Here is a 17,007-nt window from a genome sequence, read left to right on the forward strand (position 1 = left end):
ATGACGTCATAATTTTGATAGAAATTTTCCCTTATGAAGCCTATGTTCATTATTTTTTGGCGGGCTTATTTTTTCACGTAGAATATTGAAATTTTGCACAAACATTCAGTCCACCGAGTAGTATTTACCAGATTTTTTGTTCCGATGTCAGTGCTAAAACAGGGGGGGGGGGGGAACCAGAGGGGCAAAAGGTTGAAAAAAGGGATTTTTTACCCAAAAATCCCGTTTTTCAGGATTTTCCCGCCTCACATACATGATGGGGACACGTGAGTCATACCGTCTGAAAGGCAGTTCCATTTTGAAGAGAATGACGGTTGAATCATTATCCTAGGGTAATTAGGGACGTCTCAGGGATTTTTTGAAAAATATACTTCTATATAGGGAAAAATGGGACATGGTGGGTATATATATATATATATATATATATATATATATATATATATATATATATTTTTTTTTTTTTTTTTTTTTGCGTTCTTACTTTTGCACCTAGAAGATTGAAATTGTGCACAAACATTCAGCCCACCTAGTAGTATTTCTCAGATTTTTTCAGATCTCTGCATTAAAACAGGGGTGGTCCAGAAGGGGAAAAAATTGAAAAAAGGGATTTTTAGACAAAAAATCCCGTGTTTCATGATTTTCCCGCCTCCCATACATGATGGTGACACGTGAATCATACCGTCTGAAAGGCCGTTCCACTCTGAAGAGAATGACGGTCGAATTATTATTCTAGGGTAATTAGGGACGTCTCAGTGAATTTTTTTCAAAATATACTTCTGTATAGGATAACATGGGGAATTTTCTGATTTTTTTTTTTTTTTTTTTGCGGGCTTATTTTTGCACCTAGAAGATTGAAATTGTGCACAAACATACAGTCCACCGAGTAGCATTTAACAGATTTTTTTTCAGATTTCTGCGTTAAAACAGGGGGGTCCAGAGGGGCTAAAAGTTGAAAAAAGGGAAATTTAGACCAAGAGATCCCTTTTTTCTGGAATTTCCCGCCTTAGATACATGATGGAGACATGTGAATGGTACCGCCTGAAAGGCAGTTCTATTGAGAAGAGAATATGGGCGACAGATGTCCCTAGGGTAATTAGGGATGTCTCAGGAAATATTTTCCCTGAGATCATAGTGTTTTGTGGTAATTTAGGGCATTGTGGGAATTTTCGATAAAATTTCTCCCGCCCTTACTATTGAAGATAGAAACTTGAAATTTGGTACACGCATTAATTTACCAAGTACTATTTACCAGATTTTTTGGAGGTCTCTACGTTCACACAGGGGGGGGGGAGCCCAAAGTTGGACAAAAAAAATTCCCCCCTCAAAATTTTCTCTTTGACATCAATCTTCCCTCTCCTGGTATATGGTATGGGCATGCAAGTGGTACCATTTGAAAGCCAGCTCTATTCTGAAGAGAATGAGGTATGAGCCATGATCCTAGCATAAATAGTGACGATGCAGTAGCTGCTTGACTGAAAGTCTAAAAAATAGCCCAAAAAGCCAAGATCCTATAAGGGTTAAATTATGTAGTTCTTCGTTATGAAGTTTCCACCATTCTCCATTCCCGTTCCTCTTTAGTCCGAATATTCGTCTCAGGATCTTATTCTCAAATCCTTTCAGTCTAGGTTCTTCCCTCAGAGTAAGCGATCATGTTTTGCAACCATACGGAATGACAGGCATGATTATCGTTTTATATATTTTAAGCTTCAAAATCCCCCGACACAATTTGCGATGATAAAAGATTTGTAACTGAATAATAACACAAATTTCCTGCTTTCAGTCGACATTTAATTTCTTTGTGAATATGGTTTTGGTCTGTTAATATTGATTCTGGATATCTGAAAGTATTTCCTTTGTCGGAAGTATTATTTGATATTTTGACGCAGACATAATTTGCAGTATTACGATCCCGACGAACTTCCATATATTTAGTTTTCGGTGCACTTATTTCCAAACTTATGTCTCCTTAAACGTTTAATAAGATGTCTGCATTCTCCTTCTATTGCTCTCATATTATCCTCTATTAAATTTACATAATCAGCACACAGCATAGCGTGGTGAATACCATTCAACTCTAGGCCCTGGTTGGTGTCTTTTACCTTTCTCCTAGTGTACTTCAGAATAAAGTTAAATAATAATGGCGACAACGTATGCCCTTGTTTGAGGCCATTCTCGACGTGAAACATCGTGGACAAGAATTTTTCTACTCGGACTTTACTTTGGGATTCATTTAAACACATCTTCATTAATCTACCTAGGTTTTTCGGTATTCCAAATTCTGTAAGAATGTTGTACAATGTTTCCCTCCTGAGTGATAGGCCTTTCTAAAATCAATAAATAATTGATGTACCGGGGTAATGTTTTTTTGTACTTTTCTGACCATAGCAACCAACTTGGACTTTCCCTGCTCTTATGCCTATCGCTACTGAACAGAGCTATAATACGTTCTACACTACGCTTTATTGAAGACAACAGATAGACTACATCTCAATTTTATCCAAACAGCAGCAATAAAGCCGTTAATCTCAGGCATAGAAAAATACATTATGAGATGGTCAATTAGCCATGTTGTAATTACAGTGTATACTGGCACTTATGATAAAAATCTGCTAAAGAACAGAAAAGGACTACTTTTCCCGCAACAGAGAAGTTTAATAGTATTTCTTATAATATGATTCCTTCTTTTGAACAAGTATCATGCAAGTTTATCAATGATACGTAACAGCTATCTGTATAATGAAACGGAACAACTTACGAGAGGTAACAATGATTGAAAAAAAATGAAATCTTTAAGTATTACGTCCCACGTTTACGCTGGTTAGGCGGTGATGATGAGAAATGAGTGAAATGGTGGAATGAAGAAAGTGGGAGAACCCCGAGGAAACCCACGCTCGCGGTGTTTATCCTTCACAAAGTTCACTTTGCGCGAACTGGGATCAAACTAGGGACCCCATGCACCAAAGGTGAACGCTGTATCACTGAGCCACCGAGGCCCTACAATGATTGAGACTTTCTAGGGTTGCGAGTAGTCAGAAACATGTCGGGACTGAATGTCAAAGACTGGTCTGTATGTATCAAACCAACACACCTGTCAACGTTAAAGCAATAAACGGGAAACCAGACCAAATTTATTTCTTGATATGACCCCCAATGCTCAACTAGTTTCGCCCATATTTCAAGCTAACCAACGTTTTCGAACCATAGGATGCATGCTGTCTACCTTGTAAACATTAAATCATTGCATTTCTCATAATTCACTCCTATTAAGCCTACAGCCCTGCTGGCAATTTATACCATCTCTATCCCATCTTCGATGTAGACGAAACAGGAATTGGTTGTTTGACCTATTACTATTTCGCCTAATTTCCCATACTTAACCCTACGCACACCAAGGTGGGTTAAAAATTGTCCACATTTTTATTGGGATAAGAAATTTTATGGATGTTACTTTAGTATCATGTCATAACTCAGGTTGTGTGTGAAAAGTAATATTAATTTTACTTTCTGTCATTCAATACTTTAATTTCTAGAAAATAAAATAAAGTTTTAAAGAACTTTTGGTGGTGGACATCAAGTACCCTCACTTGATGTAACGTGTTACCATAATGTGCATTAGGCTATTTCCAGTTAAAGTTGAAGATCCTGACACCAGCATTGCTATGGGTACATCTGGCGTCCCATACCTAAACGGAAAAATCTGCTGGTTTCAGAGAGATGATATTAAAAGTGGAAACCCTACGTACACTAAGGGATTACGCGTAAAATCACACATCAAGGGAGGGTTTTAAAATAACCACCATATCAATCATTATTTTCTGTCCCAGAAAATGTAACATTCTTCTCTATTTTGTACTAACTATAAACCAAGACAACCGAAGCCACAAAATAGAGAATAATATTACATTTTCGTTTTGGGGCAGAAAATGATTATTTAGGTTGTGAACAGTTTTTAGCCCTCCTTGGTGTGCTGTGTTACGCGCAACCTTTTTATGTATGTAGGGTTAATATCTTAGGTCATTTTCCAAACTTCTATCGCCCAGTTTCGAAGTGAAGAGAAATATCACAAACAGAAATAGTAATAAAGCCAATGAAAAAAAAAAAAAAAAAAAAAAAAGCCACATGACTGTTGAAAAATTAGATGGAGGACATGGTAATTATTCCATTCACAAAGTACTAGTTCATATCTAGTATATTTAGAGAAAAAGTTCTAAGAGAACAATCCCTAGAACGTTGAATATCCCTTTCCCTGAATATTAGAAGAAACAGGAATTTCTATCTCGGCTACATATAAGATGAGATAGGGGAAGATCGTCTGGTATCGGACACCTTAGCTTTTTTCAGTTTGTCATTCTAAAAAATAGCTATTTCAAATTACTTAATGCACAAAATGATACCTTGGTATCTTACACACAACGTGTTAAAGGTGATTTGACAGGTAAAAACTAATAATATATATTTTTGTAAAAAAATCAAAGGTAATACAAATTAGCATTCTTAAAAAGTGGAGGGTGGTATCGGACAAACATAAAACTATAGAGAATTGGTCTTTTGAGGTAATTTAATAACAGAACTAATTGCAAATATTAGCTGTTTACTTACAAGAGTTCTTACACTCAAAATAGAGTTTTATTACGCTTTGAAATACAGCCTAAAATAAGAGTAAAAAATAGATCTTAAAATTCTTAGGCTCATCAAGAGATGTTATTTGTTTTTATTCTGATACAAATCACAATGATAAAACAGTCTGCCTTCAAAATTTTCACATTGTTCAGGTCACATTGGACCAAGTCTTTACACATATTGCGCTGTATCCAATCATCAAAAGACTCCGCGCAGAATATAATGTTTTTCAGCAAGTTTGTAAACTAGTTTAAAAAAATTCTGGTCTTCTTAGTGGCATTAGACTAGTTAACTATACAAAGCCTTTACATGATTGTATAGTATTCCTTCTTGGTCACGTTCTACTAAATGTGCCTTTGTTATACGAGCAGCGAGGCTTAGCTGTTACCTCTTTCCCTTCCGACAGTTTTCGACACGATCTCCTAATGTACTCTAAGGAGCACCATATCTAGCACTGGCCGCACGTGCTTTTTTGGAAATAACTTTGTCCATGACCAACTTTCTTCATCGCAATTGCCACGTATTTTCCCCATGGTTTTCTGAAAAAGCCAGAAACCATTAAAAAAACGTCAAGTTTACTTACCAGTGTTTTGTCCGATACCATCCGATTCCCCTTTGTCCGATACCAGCCGAAAGACTTGCAACTTATGAATGGCTATCTACCGGCTTGTAACAACACGAAGACAATTATACGCCTAAATTATAATATATACACACCCTAATAAGTGCTATGATTGCAATAATATGTCAATACATTTACTTTGTGACAAGTTGCAGGCACACAAATCTATCTTCGTGCACCTCATTACTCGCAAAAATACAAAAACTTTGAAGCACGAGATACACCGTTCATCGAACAAATCCACTATGGCGTGGGCTTAGCTAGTTCATTTTGATCAACTCACTGTATGCTTGACATGTGCCGCCTTAAGCAGGAAATAACGAAAACTGCTTTTGTCCGATACCACCCGCTGTCCGATACCAGACGACTTTCCCCTAGATATGACGATATAAACTGCTGACGGGGTGTGAAGAAAATAGGAAGCATGACTTTTCGTACTTAGTCATAGCTTTTAGTTTTGAGAGGTAGGAATTTTCTTTCATAAGTAAACAGCTTGCCTTCATGGTCAGCGACAGAACCGTAAATCTACATTAGGAAGATAGAGCCTTTTAATCCATTAAGCATTCCATCTGATCATATTAATCTCTAAATGATATGTACATCACAGGAAAAAATGGTTCATATTAGTAGTGTAGCAATACTTTTTAACTTCCATTGCTTCTCTAAAGAACTTTCATATATTGCACACTACTGGTTCAATCCCTAAATGTCAGTATTTTATTGTCTACGGATACAAAGCACTGAGTGACAATTTCGAAACTAGGCCTTGTAACTGAAACTATCAAAGCGTTCAAATAGTTTTATTTCCTAAAAATAAGTAAAGAAATAAAGAAAATGCCTCCTATTGCTTAAAAGATTATACTCTATCAGTGGCATCCCTTTTACGCACAAGGGAATTTATTTCGTAACCCAGTGGAAAGTGCAAGACGACACCGAAGGCGCAAGGCCGGAGCTAAATTGTAAGAACTATGCGGATTGCTTATTTAATGGATTATTACTTGGCGATGGAATCCCACTAATTTTGCTATTTCTGCTTTATTACGATAAGATGTTCACGGATGGCAACATTAAAGAAGAAATTAACAGAAGCTTTACTTTAAGCTGGAGCGCATCCGAAAGGAACAGCTTCATGCTGAAAAGCCAAATACAAAATTAAATATTCGTTGTCTACAGACTACACAACGAAGCACGAACACATGTCAGGGATCACTCGCAAAGATAGGAAAACAATTCCATGGATCAAAATGATGACAGAAGCGATGGATATTATCATGAAAATAAAGGCATTCAAGTTACAGTGGGCTGGACATAATACAAGAAGAAATGATGATCCATGGACAAAAGCAGTTCTTGACTGGATGCTAAAAGACGAGAAACAACCTAGAAGGATCCTCGTACAAGGTGGTGTGACAAAACTCACAAGCACTGCGGAGTAAGCCGGACAACAATTGGCCTAAATAGACGGTTGTGTAGAAGAGTTGAGCAGACATTGATTTAGAAGTTGAAGTTCATTGACTGTCTGAACATGATTAACGCTACTGATGGTGAACGCCAAAATACAAATAAAATTTCCCACATGTGAAATAAGTATTTTAACTGTAAATTTTTATTATTCATGCTAAGGTATTCTCCATCAGTACCTCTTTCGGACACACAGCTGATCCTCAAGTGTTTGATCTTGAAATATGACGTGGAATTTTTCACATTTACTTGCACTCCGTACATAGTGTAATCACAACACGAAAACACTCAAGAATGTTTTTCTCAAATCAAAAACTACAGATGCGTTCAAATTATTCGACTTACGCTCGAAAAATGCAAAATTGATATAGGAGTCCTAATTTCAGAGTTCCAGAACATTTAATTTAATGGTTAAACCATCAATATAGGATCCTTCATTTGTTTGCTGTACAGTTGAATTGGTGATATCACTGTGGAACAGAAGATGGTCTTAGTGAGGGGGGAAATTCTGAAAGTGGTGTTTTAGTTGCAGATAGCTATTGCGGTTCACATCAACAAGTTACAGTCTGAAGTGTTGTGGTTGCTGTCGTTAGAAGTTAGCGTTTAACAGTTCGAACGGGCCAGTTTAAAATGATCGTGACGTGCTTTGTGTATCAATATTTTGGGAAAAGCAAAAGACCTTTCTCCGCGTAAAATGGAAGTTAACAAAATACATCTGGTTGAAATAAGTTACTATACGGCAATACATTGCCAGTAGAGTTGAGATAGAACAAAAATCGGTGAGTAGAATCTCTGTTGAAATGAACAAGAGCCAAAATAGGGTTGGGAAGTGTTGGTGAAAACCAAAGCTATGGCTAAGAGGTATTAGAAAACTAAAAAGATTGACTCAGGGAAATAGAAGTGCAACTTCTAATAGACTTAAGCATAAAAATGGCTGAGTATGGTGCAGACATTTGGCCTCAAAGTGTTCGAAGGATTCTATGTGCCGAGGGAATAAAAGCACACGGTCAAGAAAGAAAACAAAAATTAGGGTCTACTCAAATCATGGCAAGGAAGCGCCTCAAATGGGCACGAGGCCCACAATATTGGATTGCTGATGATTGGAGAATAGTGTGTTTTAGTGATGAATTATGTATCTTTGTGTCTGATGAATGGTCTCAAAGTAAGCGACGTTGATCTGGGAGGAATTCAAGTTGGAATGACTTTAATAGACCGTGAAGCATCCTACTTCAGTCATGGTCTGAGGTGCGATCTCTGTCTTCGGGCCTGGAACACTGTATGTAGTAGAGAGGGCAATGAAGCACGACCAATACCTACAAGTTCTTCAAGAAGAACTGCTTTCCCAGACTGCACTCTGGTTTGATGACGTACAATTGATCTTTATGCATGATGGACCCCATGCCACTGGGCCAAAGCTGTGACAAAATTCTTCGAGGACAACGAAATTAGTGTTCTTCCACGGCCAGGCACTAGTCCTGATATGAACTCGATTGAAAACTTTTGGAGCTTTATATTTAAAAAAAAAGAAAGTAAAAAAAAAAAAAAAAAAAGCTAAGAAGTACATTAGAATCAAACTTCAATTGATCAAGTAGATCAACAATTTGTGGTATCACGATGCTGAATTGAAGGCAAAATGTGCTAAACTCGTAAATAGGATGCCACAAAGGATAAAATATACTTAAAGAATAAGGGATCTCAAAAGAAATATTAATCTTTGCGGGAGATAATTTTCTTGTAGGTATTCCATTTCATTTTTTGTTTTCAATTTGGATATACACACTTTATAGTAATTATATTTGAATGTTATCTACGCATTTGTCTTATTGATATTGAAAAGCATACGCCACACCCACTAGAAATTAGGAGAGAGTTACAAAGCAGTAAATTGGACTAAGTTTGAACGTATTTTCTCACGTAATATTGTAAGAACAGTAAAATATTGAGAAACTAAATGTTGAGTCTAATAATTTGAACACGTCTGTAGAATGCAAATTCCACACGCATGGTTTTGTCGATCTAGTTGACTGTTAAGTGAGATAAATAAAGTAAATCCCTTAATAGATTACCGTATGATAGTGGCTCAGTACCGGGCACTTCGTACTCCACTGGAATGACATTTAGTATTTCTCCCAAATCCACACATAAGGTGCATCATGCCATATACTATGTTTTGCGTTATCCTCATATATGTGTATATACTCACCGTAGCTAACGCGCGTTTTACCTACGGAGGCACCTCCTCGCAACTGCTCGTGTCCTTGGCAACACTCCTGCCCTCACTCGGTTTGATAGCATTCTTGCTTTTTAGTGGCCACGTAGCACAAGTTGGTTGTCCTTTGTACAATAGTTCTTATCGTGTATCTACAATGGAGTCGTCCTCATAAAGTGAATCTGTACAAAGGAATGCAAGTCCACATCCCCATCGACGGCTTAGGAGCCGGTATTTGAGCCAAAGTCACTGCTACGTGATTTGGAGGAGAAACTGAATAATACCCCTCCATTGGAAGAGGAGTTTAAAACGGAGAAAAGTAAAATCGCTGCGTTGATACCAACATTGTTACACAGGATACATATGTACTCATGAAAATATTTTGAAACTTATAACGTCTGCATAATAAATATACATGCAACATGAAGTAAAAAAAAAAAAAAATAAAATAAAATAAAAAAAAAGTTCGATTCTATTACATGGTTCACACAAACATTCCGTCATTAATTTCCCTGAATTTCTACGATTACGTAAAATTTTTATAAGTGGTTAATGAGCGCATGGAACACATTATAATAATAATTAACAATTTTCAACCTACTGCTTCCCGCGGGGTACTTTTCGTCACTTTATTCTATACAGGTTTTCACATAACTTTTCTACCTACTGTGACATATATATTCCTTTTTTTCTTTCTTTTTTCAATGCAGTAAATTTTGCTTAATGTCCCAACAACTAACTCAAACAGCCTGTTTCTTGTATTATCAGGAATCTTATCCTGTAGTCTTCTACATTGCATTCTAATTTGGCATATCTATGACTTCCTAAAAAAACCAACGAAGTTAGTTTTTTTTTTTTTTTTTATTTTATTTTGGAACATGAAGTTTTAACATCTTTTGCCTCTTATTAACCTGCTTTACATCTAAAGATAATTTACTTCCTCAGGCTTTTTCTTATTGTCAACTCCTTTTAATCCGTCTTAGTTCTTTTCAGGGCATATATTTTGCTCATATCTTTTGATAATAATAATATTAATAATAGTGTGAAATACAGTAGAGCATATTTCAAAGTATTTCCCTAACTTTCAAAGTATGTATGAACCCTGTGTTAGTTCAATTTATAGACCCTACTTCTTTCACAGTTCTTTCTAGATTCAAACAGTGTAGGTTCTAGTTACTATACATGTTCCTTTTCGGTAATCAGTTCATTTGATACTAAACTGTGCAGATTGATTGCTTCTATCAGTAATATTTAATAGTTTTTTTATTTATTTATTTTATTTTATTTTATTTTTATTATTTTTTTTTTTTTTTTGGCAACATGCGAAATAAATAATCAACTACTAAAGGTGTTTGTTTATAGTAATGCCTCTACTTTGGTTCGACAACAATTTTTATGTGGTAAATTCTTCGAAGTATAATATATCGAAACATCAAAAGATAAATTTTGATACGTTTAAAGGATAAGGTTCTAGAACACAGGTTCCCTTTCCCATTTAGTTGTAATAAAGACAGAAAACAACGTGCCTTGCTGGGCTCTAATCCGCCTTCACTCGCTCGGGAATACTATATGACTTAAATATTAAACTTTGGCACAGAAAGGAACCAACCTAGCTACTAACCTATATGGGGGACCTGTGTTCTAGAACCTTCCCCATTTAAAGCACCTAACACATAGGTAAGAGTAGAACTAATTGTGAAACAAGGGACTTTTTTTTAGTAATGTTGTCAACGAATGGACTTGGAATTAATTTCTGCTTTGATATTGGTGTTATAAAATAAATAAATAAAATAAAACATGGTAACTAAACAATTAATTTGAAACTTTTAGTTAAGATATATTCTTTAATAAGCATAAACTATTATAGCTGTATACCCATTCGTTTATTTCATCCGTAATCAGTAATTAGGCTGTTTAACAGGTTGACTGCCACGTATACCAATAATGGTACTCACATTATTTGCCATGGTTGCAGTGAGTACCGAATTTGGTACTTGCCACTTGTTTTCCTTTCTTTCACGTGGGCCTATATCGTTACTCAATTTCATTTGTTTTATCACGTATTTGGACAGAATAAAAATTACGCTTGAAAACGGTACCTTCAGCGTTCAAATATATTTATTTTTATGAAAGTTATTGCGCTATAGATATAAGAGTTTTTTTTTATCTATTTATTACTGCTCGAATTGGGGTTTATAATGTGGATTTCTGCATGTTCTGTTTCGTTTGACCCCACAATTGCAAAAAATACAGACTTTGGTGAGATATGCAAGTTGATGACGTAATTATACTCGAGAACCATCTTTGGTACTCATGGCAACCGAGATAAAAACTTGCTCTTTTCCCATGAGCACCGAATTTTGTACCGAAACATAATTGCGTCATCAACCTGCATATCCAGCCAAAGAATGAATCCCAGGGAGGGACAAGAGGGAAATTTGACCCTCTCACTTGGAAATAAAAATACTGTTGATTTTATACAATTTCCAGCCTTGTTTCTCTCTGGAGATTCATTCTTTGGCTGGATATGAAAGTGGATGACATATTTATGCCCGAGTACCAAATTTGGTACTCATGGGAAAAGAGCAAATTTTTATCTCGGTTGCCATGAGTACGAAAGATAGTACTCGAGCACAGTCACGTCAACTTGCGTATCTAACCAAAGTCTGCATTTTTGGCAACTGAGAGGTCAAACAAAACTGATAATGTAAAGAAAGTAATGCGGCCTCGGGGGCAATGCGCACGACAATGCCTTGGCAGTCAACCTGTTAAAAATATAGGCATGTTGCATAGACATTTGGGTGATTATTGAAGCTTCGGCTTTCAAAGTTTCAATATTAAAGTAACAGTTAACTCTGAGTTAGTCTACTTTTGTTTTCAATCTAAATTGTTCCAGAAATAAATCGACATTACTTGGTATATGCATATTTTGTACATTTAGGCTACCGGTTACTATTTAATTCTCTATTGATATTACTTCCATTCGCTGCTCTGAGTATTATGACTCTTTTACGTGAATTATCAAGTAATAAAATCACGATTGACCGAAACAGTTCTCTCTTCTCAAATCCTGACGGACTTAAAGTTCGATTATCGCTGGGGATGCATATACATGCAATTTCACAATAAGCTTTAGGCGCACGCACACTCGTAGTTTTGAGAAGGGGAATTAAGCTAAAAAAAAAAAAATACTGCAGAGCTGTGACCTTATAAAATTTAGTGTTTAAGAACGGGAAACTACAGGTTCTAAAATTAAGCGGATATACTGCACTTCAGTCACTGCCACTCAACGTAACTTTAATTTTATTAGAAAATATATAACCAAAATAATAAACTTTCGCTAAACTACAGGAGTCGAATTCCACAAATCCCGTTTCATCTAGGCTATCCGCAAAAACTTAGTCGTTAAAATTGTCCCGTAGATTCATTTATTTCTGAAATGACATAATATGAATCCGAAGTTCTGTTTATAATAAACTTTGGGTGCCGGCTTACAATATAGGATCATAGACTTATAAAACTTAAAGAAGTATGTTAAAATATGTATGTTTAAGAAGAGAAATATATGTAATCAAAATATAGGGATATATTTACCTTTGATATGGAAAAAGTGAAAATGCGTAACGTAAAGTGGTAATTTCTAACCATGCAACATCACATACGACAGCAATGATGAACTGTAGTTGTATAAGAAGGCAGTGTTGAGTCATGATAGGTAAGGATAAAAGTATGTTCCACATACTACTTTTTGGAATTTATTCGTTTACACACATAACCATCATCACTAACGCGCCTAGTCCCCACCGACTCGCCCTACCTTTACTCAGTTTAGGCACTATTATACCGCAGACTGAAAGTATTTGAGAATAAAATTCTGAGAAGAATATTCGGACCCTAGATGACTGGGAATAGGGAACGGCGGCAAGTTTATAGCAAGGAACTGCATAGTTTATACCGTTTACACAACATTGTTACGGTCATCAAGTCCACGAGGCTGAGGTGGGCATGTCATGTAGACAGAATGGAAGAAAGTAGGGACACTTTCAGAAATCCAATCGGAAAACGGTCATTAGGAAGATCTAAGCGTAAATGAGTGACAATATTAAAATGAATCTCGCAGCAATAGGAATAGAAGTAGAAAATGTATCCAGTTAGCTAAGGACAGAAGTCAACGGAGAGCTTTTATGACCGCGGCATTGAACCATGTAGCCGCGTTAAATAAGCCACAGAGCTATGTAGTAGTGGCTACCTAGCACAGGTTGGTTGGTGCGTCTTGCACTGTCATTTTTATGGCATATGTCGGCACTCTACATTTATAGCCATAACGGTTAGACCTAATAAAATGAATCTGCACGCAGAAATCAATGTTTGGTCCCAGATTGTAAACCTGCACAAACTCTTGGTCTATAATGGAGAATCACTACACGGTTTCCTTCTCAGTATAAAACAACACACCCCTGTTTTAGTACGATGTCTAATTGCAAAACAAAGTATTTTACTAAGATGTTATTAGTAAAATTCGTAAAGCTAACAACCAATTTCTCTAAGTTTCTCTCATCACGAAAGTTTCCACAGACACGATGCAATGGTAAGAACTTAGAAATATATTTAAACATAATCTTGCGAAATCTCGTACATACTAAACGGTAAAAAGAACGAAAAATTAAACTAATTCTGACCGTTCCCATGCATCATTACTACGAGTAGATAAATATTTACCTGAACGAAATTTTGAAGGCACAGCTCTTCTGTGTTACTGGATACATCAAACAAATTCAAAGGAGCATTTTCACTATGTTTTCTTGTGTCCTGCCCATTTATCAACAAAATAAATTGACGTTTGATTTTCACAACAAAACGAAGATTCAAGCTATTTCAAAGCAAGCCGGAATTTTCAATAACTTGAGTTACATGTTGTGTGAATATGCATACACTAGTTTTCTTTGTATATTGAAGATAACATTCTTCCATTAATTATAATTGAGTTCCACAAAAATTTTAAAACACACTACAACGAAACAAATCATCGAAACATTTGTTTGTAAATTCGCTGTAAATGCCGCACGCCCTTTCCAACTAATTTTCCTTACCTGCCATCTATTGGATCATTTTCAAAGCATTCAGTCAAACGTGCCACTGATTGCCATCTAGTGGCTGACTGTAGAAGTTGTTCCGTTTGTATGCAGATGAAGTCACCTTTTTTTTTTTATGCCCACCACCATTTACTGCGGGGGCCACCCATAGGTCCTGTTGGATCGAAAAGGTCGATAGCAAATTATTACTGGACTTTGTCTAATGGTACTAGTGAATGATTTCTGGTCGATCACATGTTCTGAAAGCCGTGAGTTTCTTTGGCAATATGGCTACCAAGCTCAAGGGTCACCGAAAAGTTGCCTTATATCTTTGAATATATTTAGAACTTTTTTTTTTTTTTAATTAGGGTTGCCAGCAAGGGCGCCGATTTCTGTGTAAATTTGAGGTGTCCATCCAGATGCAGAAGGGATATATGAGGATTTTAAAACAAATTACTTTCAAATTATACCAAATATTGTATGTTCATAAATACAATGTGAGGGGGCTCACGTGAGCTTTGGGGGGGCTCAGCCTCCCAGGATCGGCGCCCTTGGTTTCCAGACGTTCCGGTGTACCAGGACAGTCCCGGTTTTCAATGAAAGAATTAACCTTCCCGAAAAAAGGCTTTCGGGACGCCCCTTTGTCCCGGTTTTTCTTCTTCATATTTAAAAAATCATTACCATGAATTAGTATGTCTCACCTAAAAACGGAAAGTTTTCGGAAGATTTGTTTAGCCAATTAATATCACTAAACAAACAACAGGGTGTTTGGAATGACATCCATTTTTTTGTCCTATGGGTTGATTAGCTTCCAGAAAAAAAATAATAAGAAATGTTCAAGAGAGAGCATGTTATGTAAATAATTTCTTGAATATCACTTTCAATAAAAAAGAACGTATTTTTCCTTGTGACTGGCTTTAACTACTATTTTATACTTCAATCTGCTGTGAAAAACTGCTTCATTGTTGGAATTTTAATCAACAATGGCTATACTGCTCTCAGTCATTGTATGTTAACCGCATTTAAACTGTATATTTCGTCCTGTCTGCCGTCTTCTTAGGCACAACTTCTTCTGAGAACTGAGTTGTCTTCTAATATATTTTCCCATATGTGGATAAATATTTCTAAAGATGCTGTGCACCCATTCAATAATTTTTTATTTATATTTTATCCACTGGCGCCTCTGGCATGTAAAATTTCGGGGGGGGGGGGGGCATCGAAGAAAGTTATTAAAATGGTGCTACCTAGCCCAACCTATTTATTATCTTCGATTCCATTTGTTACCTTTCTGCTTACCTTCACGGATCCCCTAAGGTATATCAAGAACTCTGATATAATCGTTCCACAGCCTGAATAATATATTCCAAATAAATATGATTATTATTTTATTTATTTATTTATTTATTTGTTATTCTGTCATTAGTAAATAAATTAAATTAGAATGAAATATTTAATATATTGTACTTCAAAATATTGGGGGGACGCGACCCCCTCGTCCCCCTGCCAGAGACGCCTATGATTTTATCCTTGATCTGATAAAATTTTCAGGCTAAAATTCCGTAACAACTTACTCTAGCACAAAAAGAGGGGCCGCGGTGGCTCAGTGGTAGAGCGTTCACCTCTCGTGCTTGGGGTCTCGGGTTCAAACCCTGCTCCCGCCAAGTGAACTTTGTGGTGGACAAACACCGTGTGCGTGGGTTTTCTCGGGGTTCTCCCGTTTCCTCCCACTTTCTTCATTCCACCATTTCGTTCATCTCTCATCTTCACCGTCTCCTTTAGCCTAACCGGCATAATCGTGGGACGTAAAACTCAAAAAAAATTCATTTCTAGCACAAAAAGTGACAGTTAAACACAAAGGTATGTTTCTTGTTTAATTTTGACACTTAATTTTTTTCTGTCAAACTTTTGGAGAGCCTGCATAAGTCTTTCAAGAGATTTACTTTTTGTTTATCGTTCTGAATTTAGTGTAAATGTATTTTTCTTGCTAAATGCTAAATTTGTATTTCTTTTAGTGTAGTGTTTCTGACTCAAGTGATGACGCAACAAAGAAAACAGTATCTCATCCATTGGCGGATTAAACAAAAAGTCTTAGGGGGGCTCTTACTGTAGAGTGGGATATGTTCCCCGAAATCCGACCCCCCCCCTAAAAAAAATAAAGGTGAAACTGATTCAGGAAAAGAGGGTGAAAGATATAATTTGCTACGGAATTTACACCACAATGCCCCCTCCCCGAAAAAAGATATTCCGCCTTATCATTTTGCGTCTACTGCAAAGTCATTTTGACGTTATGATTAGCGTCATACTAAAAGCCTTACTACTGCAGGGAACATATGTTAGTCGAACTCTTTAGTACGGCACTAATCACGGGTCAGAACTATTCAGTATAAGGCCCATTCTGTCTACAGGCCTTGTCGTGGCTATGCTTTACTAAATATTTCGCTAGAAAAAATATCAGGTTAAACATATTTTAGAACGCTCATAATGTTTCTGTATTTTAGTAAAATGAATTCAACAAAAGGACAAAAGAACTCACAAGTTACAACGCAAAACACGCTTCTCGGCGAATACCGCACAAAGCGTATTTGTCGATGTAATACTGTCGCGATCTACGACAATGTCCCTATGACATTTAAAAGTGATGGTCCATTCAGCCGCTTTTCGCCAGAACGAGATCGCAACCACGTTTTCAGTCGGTGAAATGTGGATTAAGATCGTTCTGCACTGGCCACGCTCGAATGCAGGGTTACAGGTTGAGTTGATGTTGAGTTAAACGTCCCTTTCAGCAGCGAGGCTATATGAGACCTACTGATTAACGTGGAATCCGTACCACAGGGTTACAAGTATGCGCAGCAGTTTTCGAATAGTCACGTGAAGATCTTCGTCGCTGGTGGTCAAGGCCTCCAACACAGTCCGTGATAGAGTTCCACCTTCTTCTTTAATTCTCTTCCATTTAGAAGTGCAGATTGTAAATTCAGAACAAAAGAGGGAAAACAGCATTTTTCTTGAGTTCCGATAGTTTTGTA

The 17,007-nt window shown here is 36.6% G+C and overlaps 1 protein-coding gene across 2 annotated transcripts in view; it reads right to left on the minus strand.

The window, feature by feature from the left end:
• RalGPS (Ral GEF with PH domain and SH3 binding motif) overlaps window positions 1-14,010 on the minus strand; it is a 385,336-nt gene extending 371,326 nt beyond the window's left edge. For both annotated transcript variants that reach the window (XM_081744128.1, XM_081744133.1), the window contains exon 1: window positions 13,632-14,010. The gene's annotated coding sequence lies outside the window, so the exon portion shown is untranslated. The remainder of the gene's footprint in view (window positions 1-13,631) is intronic.
• Between the last annotated feature and the right edge of the window lie 2,997 nt (window positions 14,011-17,007).

This window comes from Thermobia domestica, chromosome 17 (assembly GCF_964235325.1).
Source record: "Thermobia domestica chromosome 17, izTheDome1.hap1.1, whole genome shotgun sequence".
NCBI classification, from domain to species: domain Eukaryota; kingdom Metazoa; phylum Arthropoda; class Insecta; order Zygentoma; family Lepismatidae; genus Thermobia; species Thermobia domestica.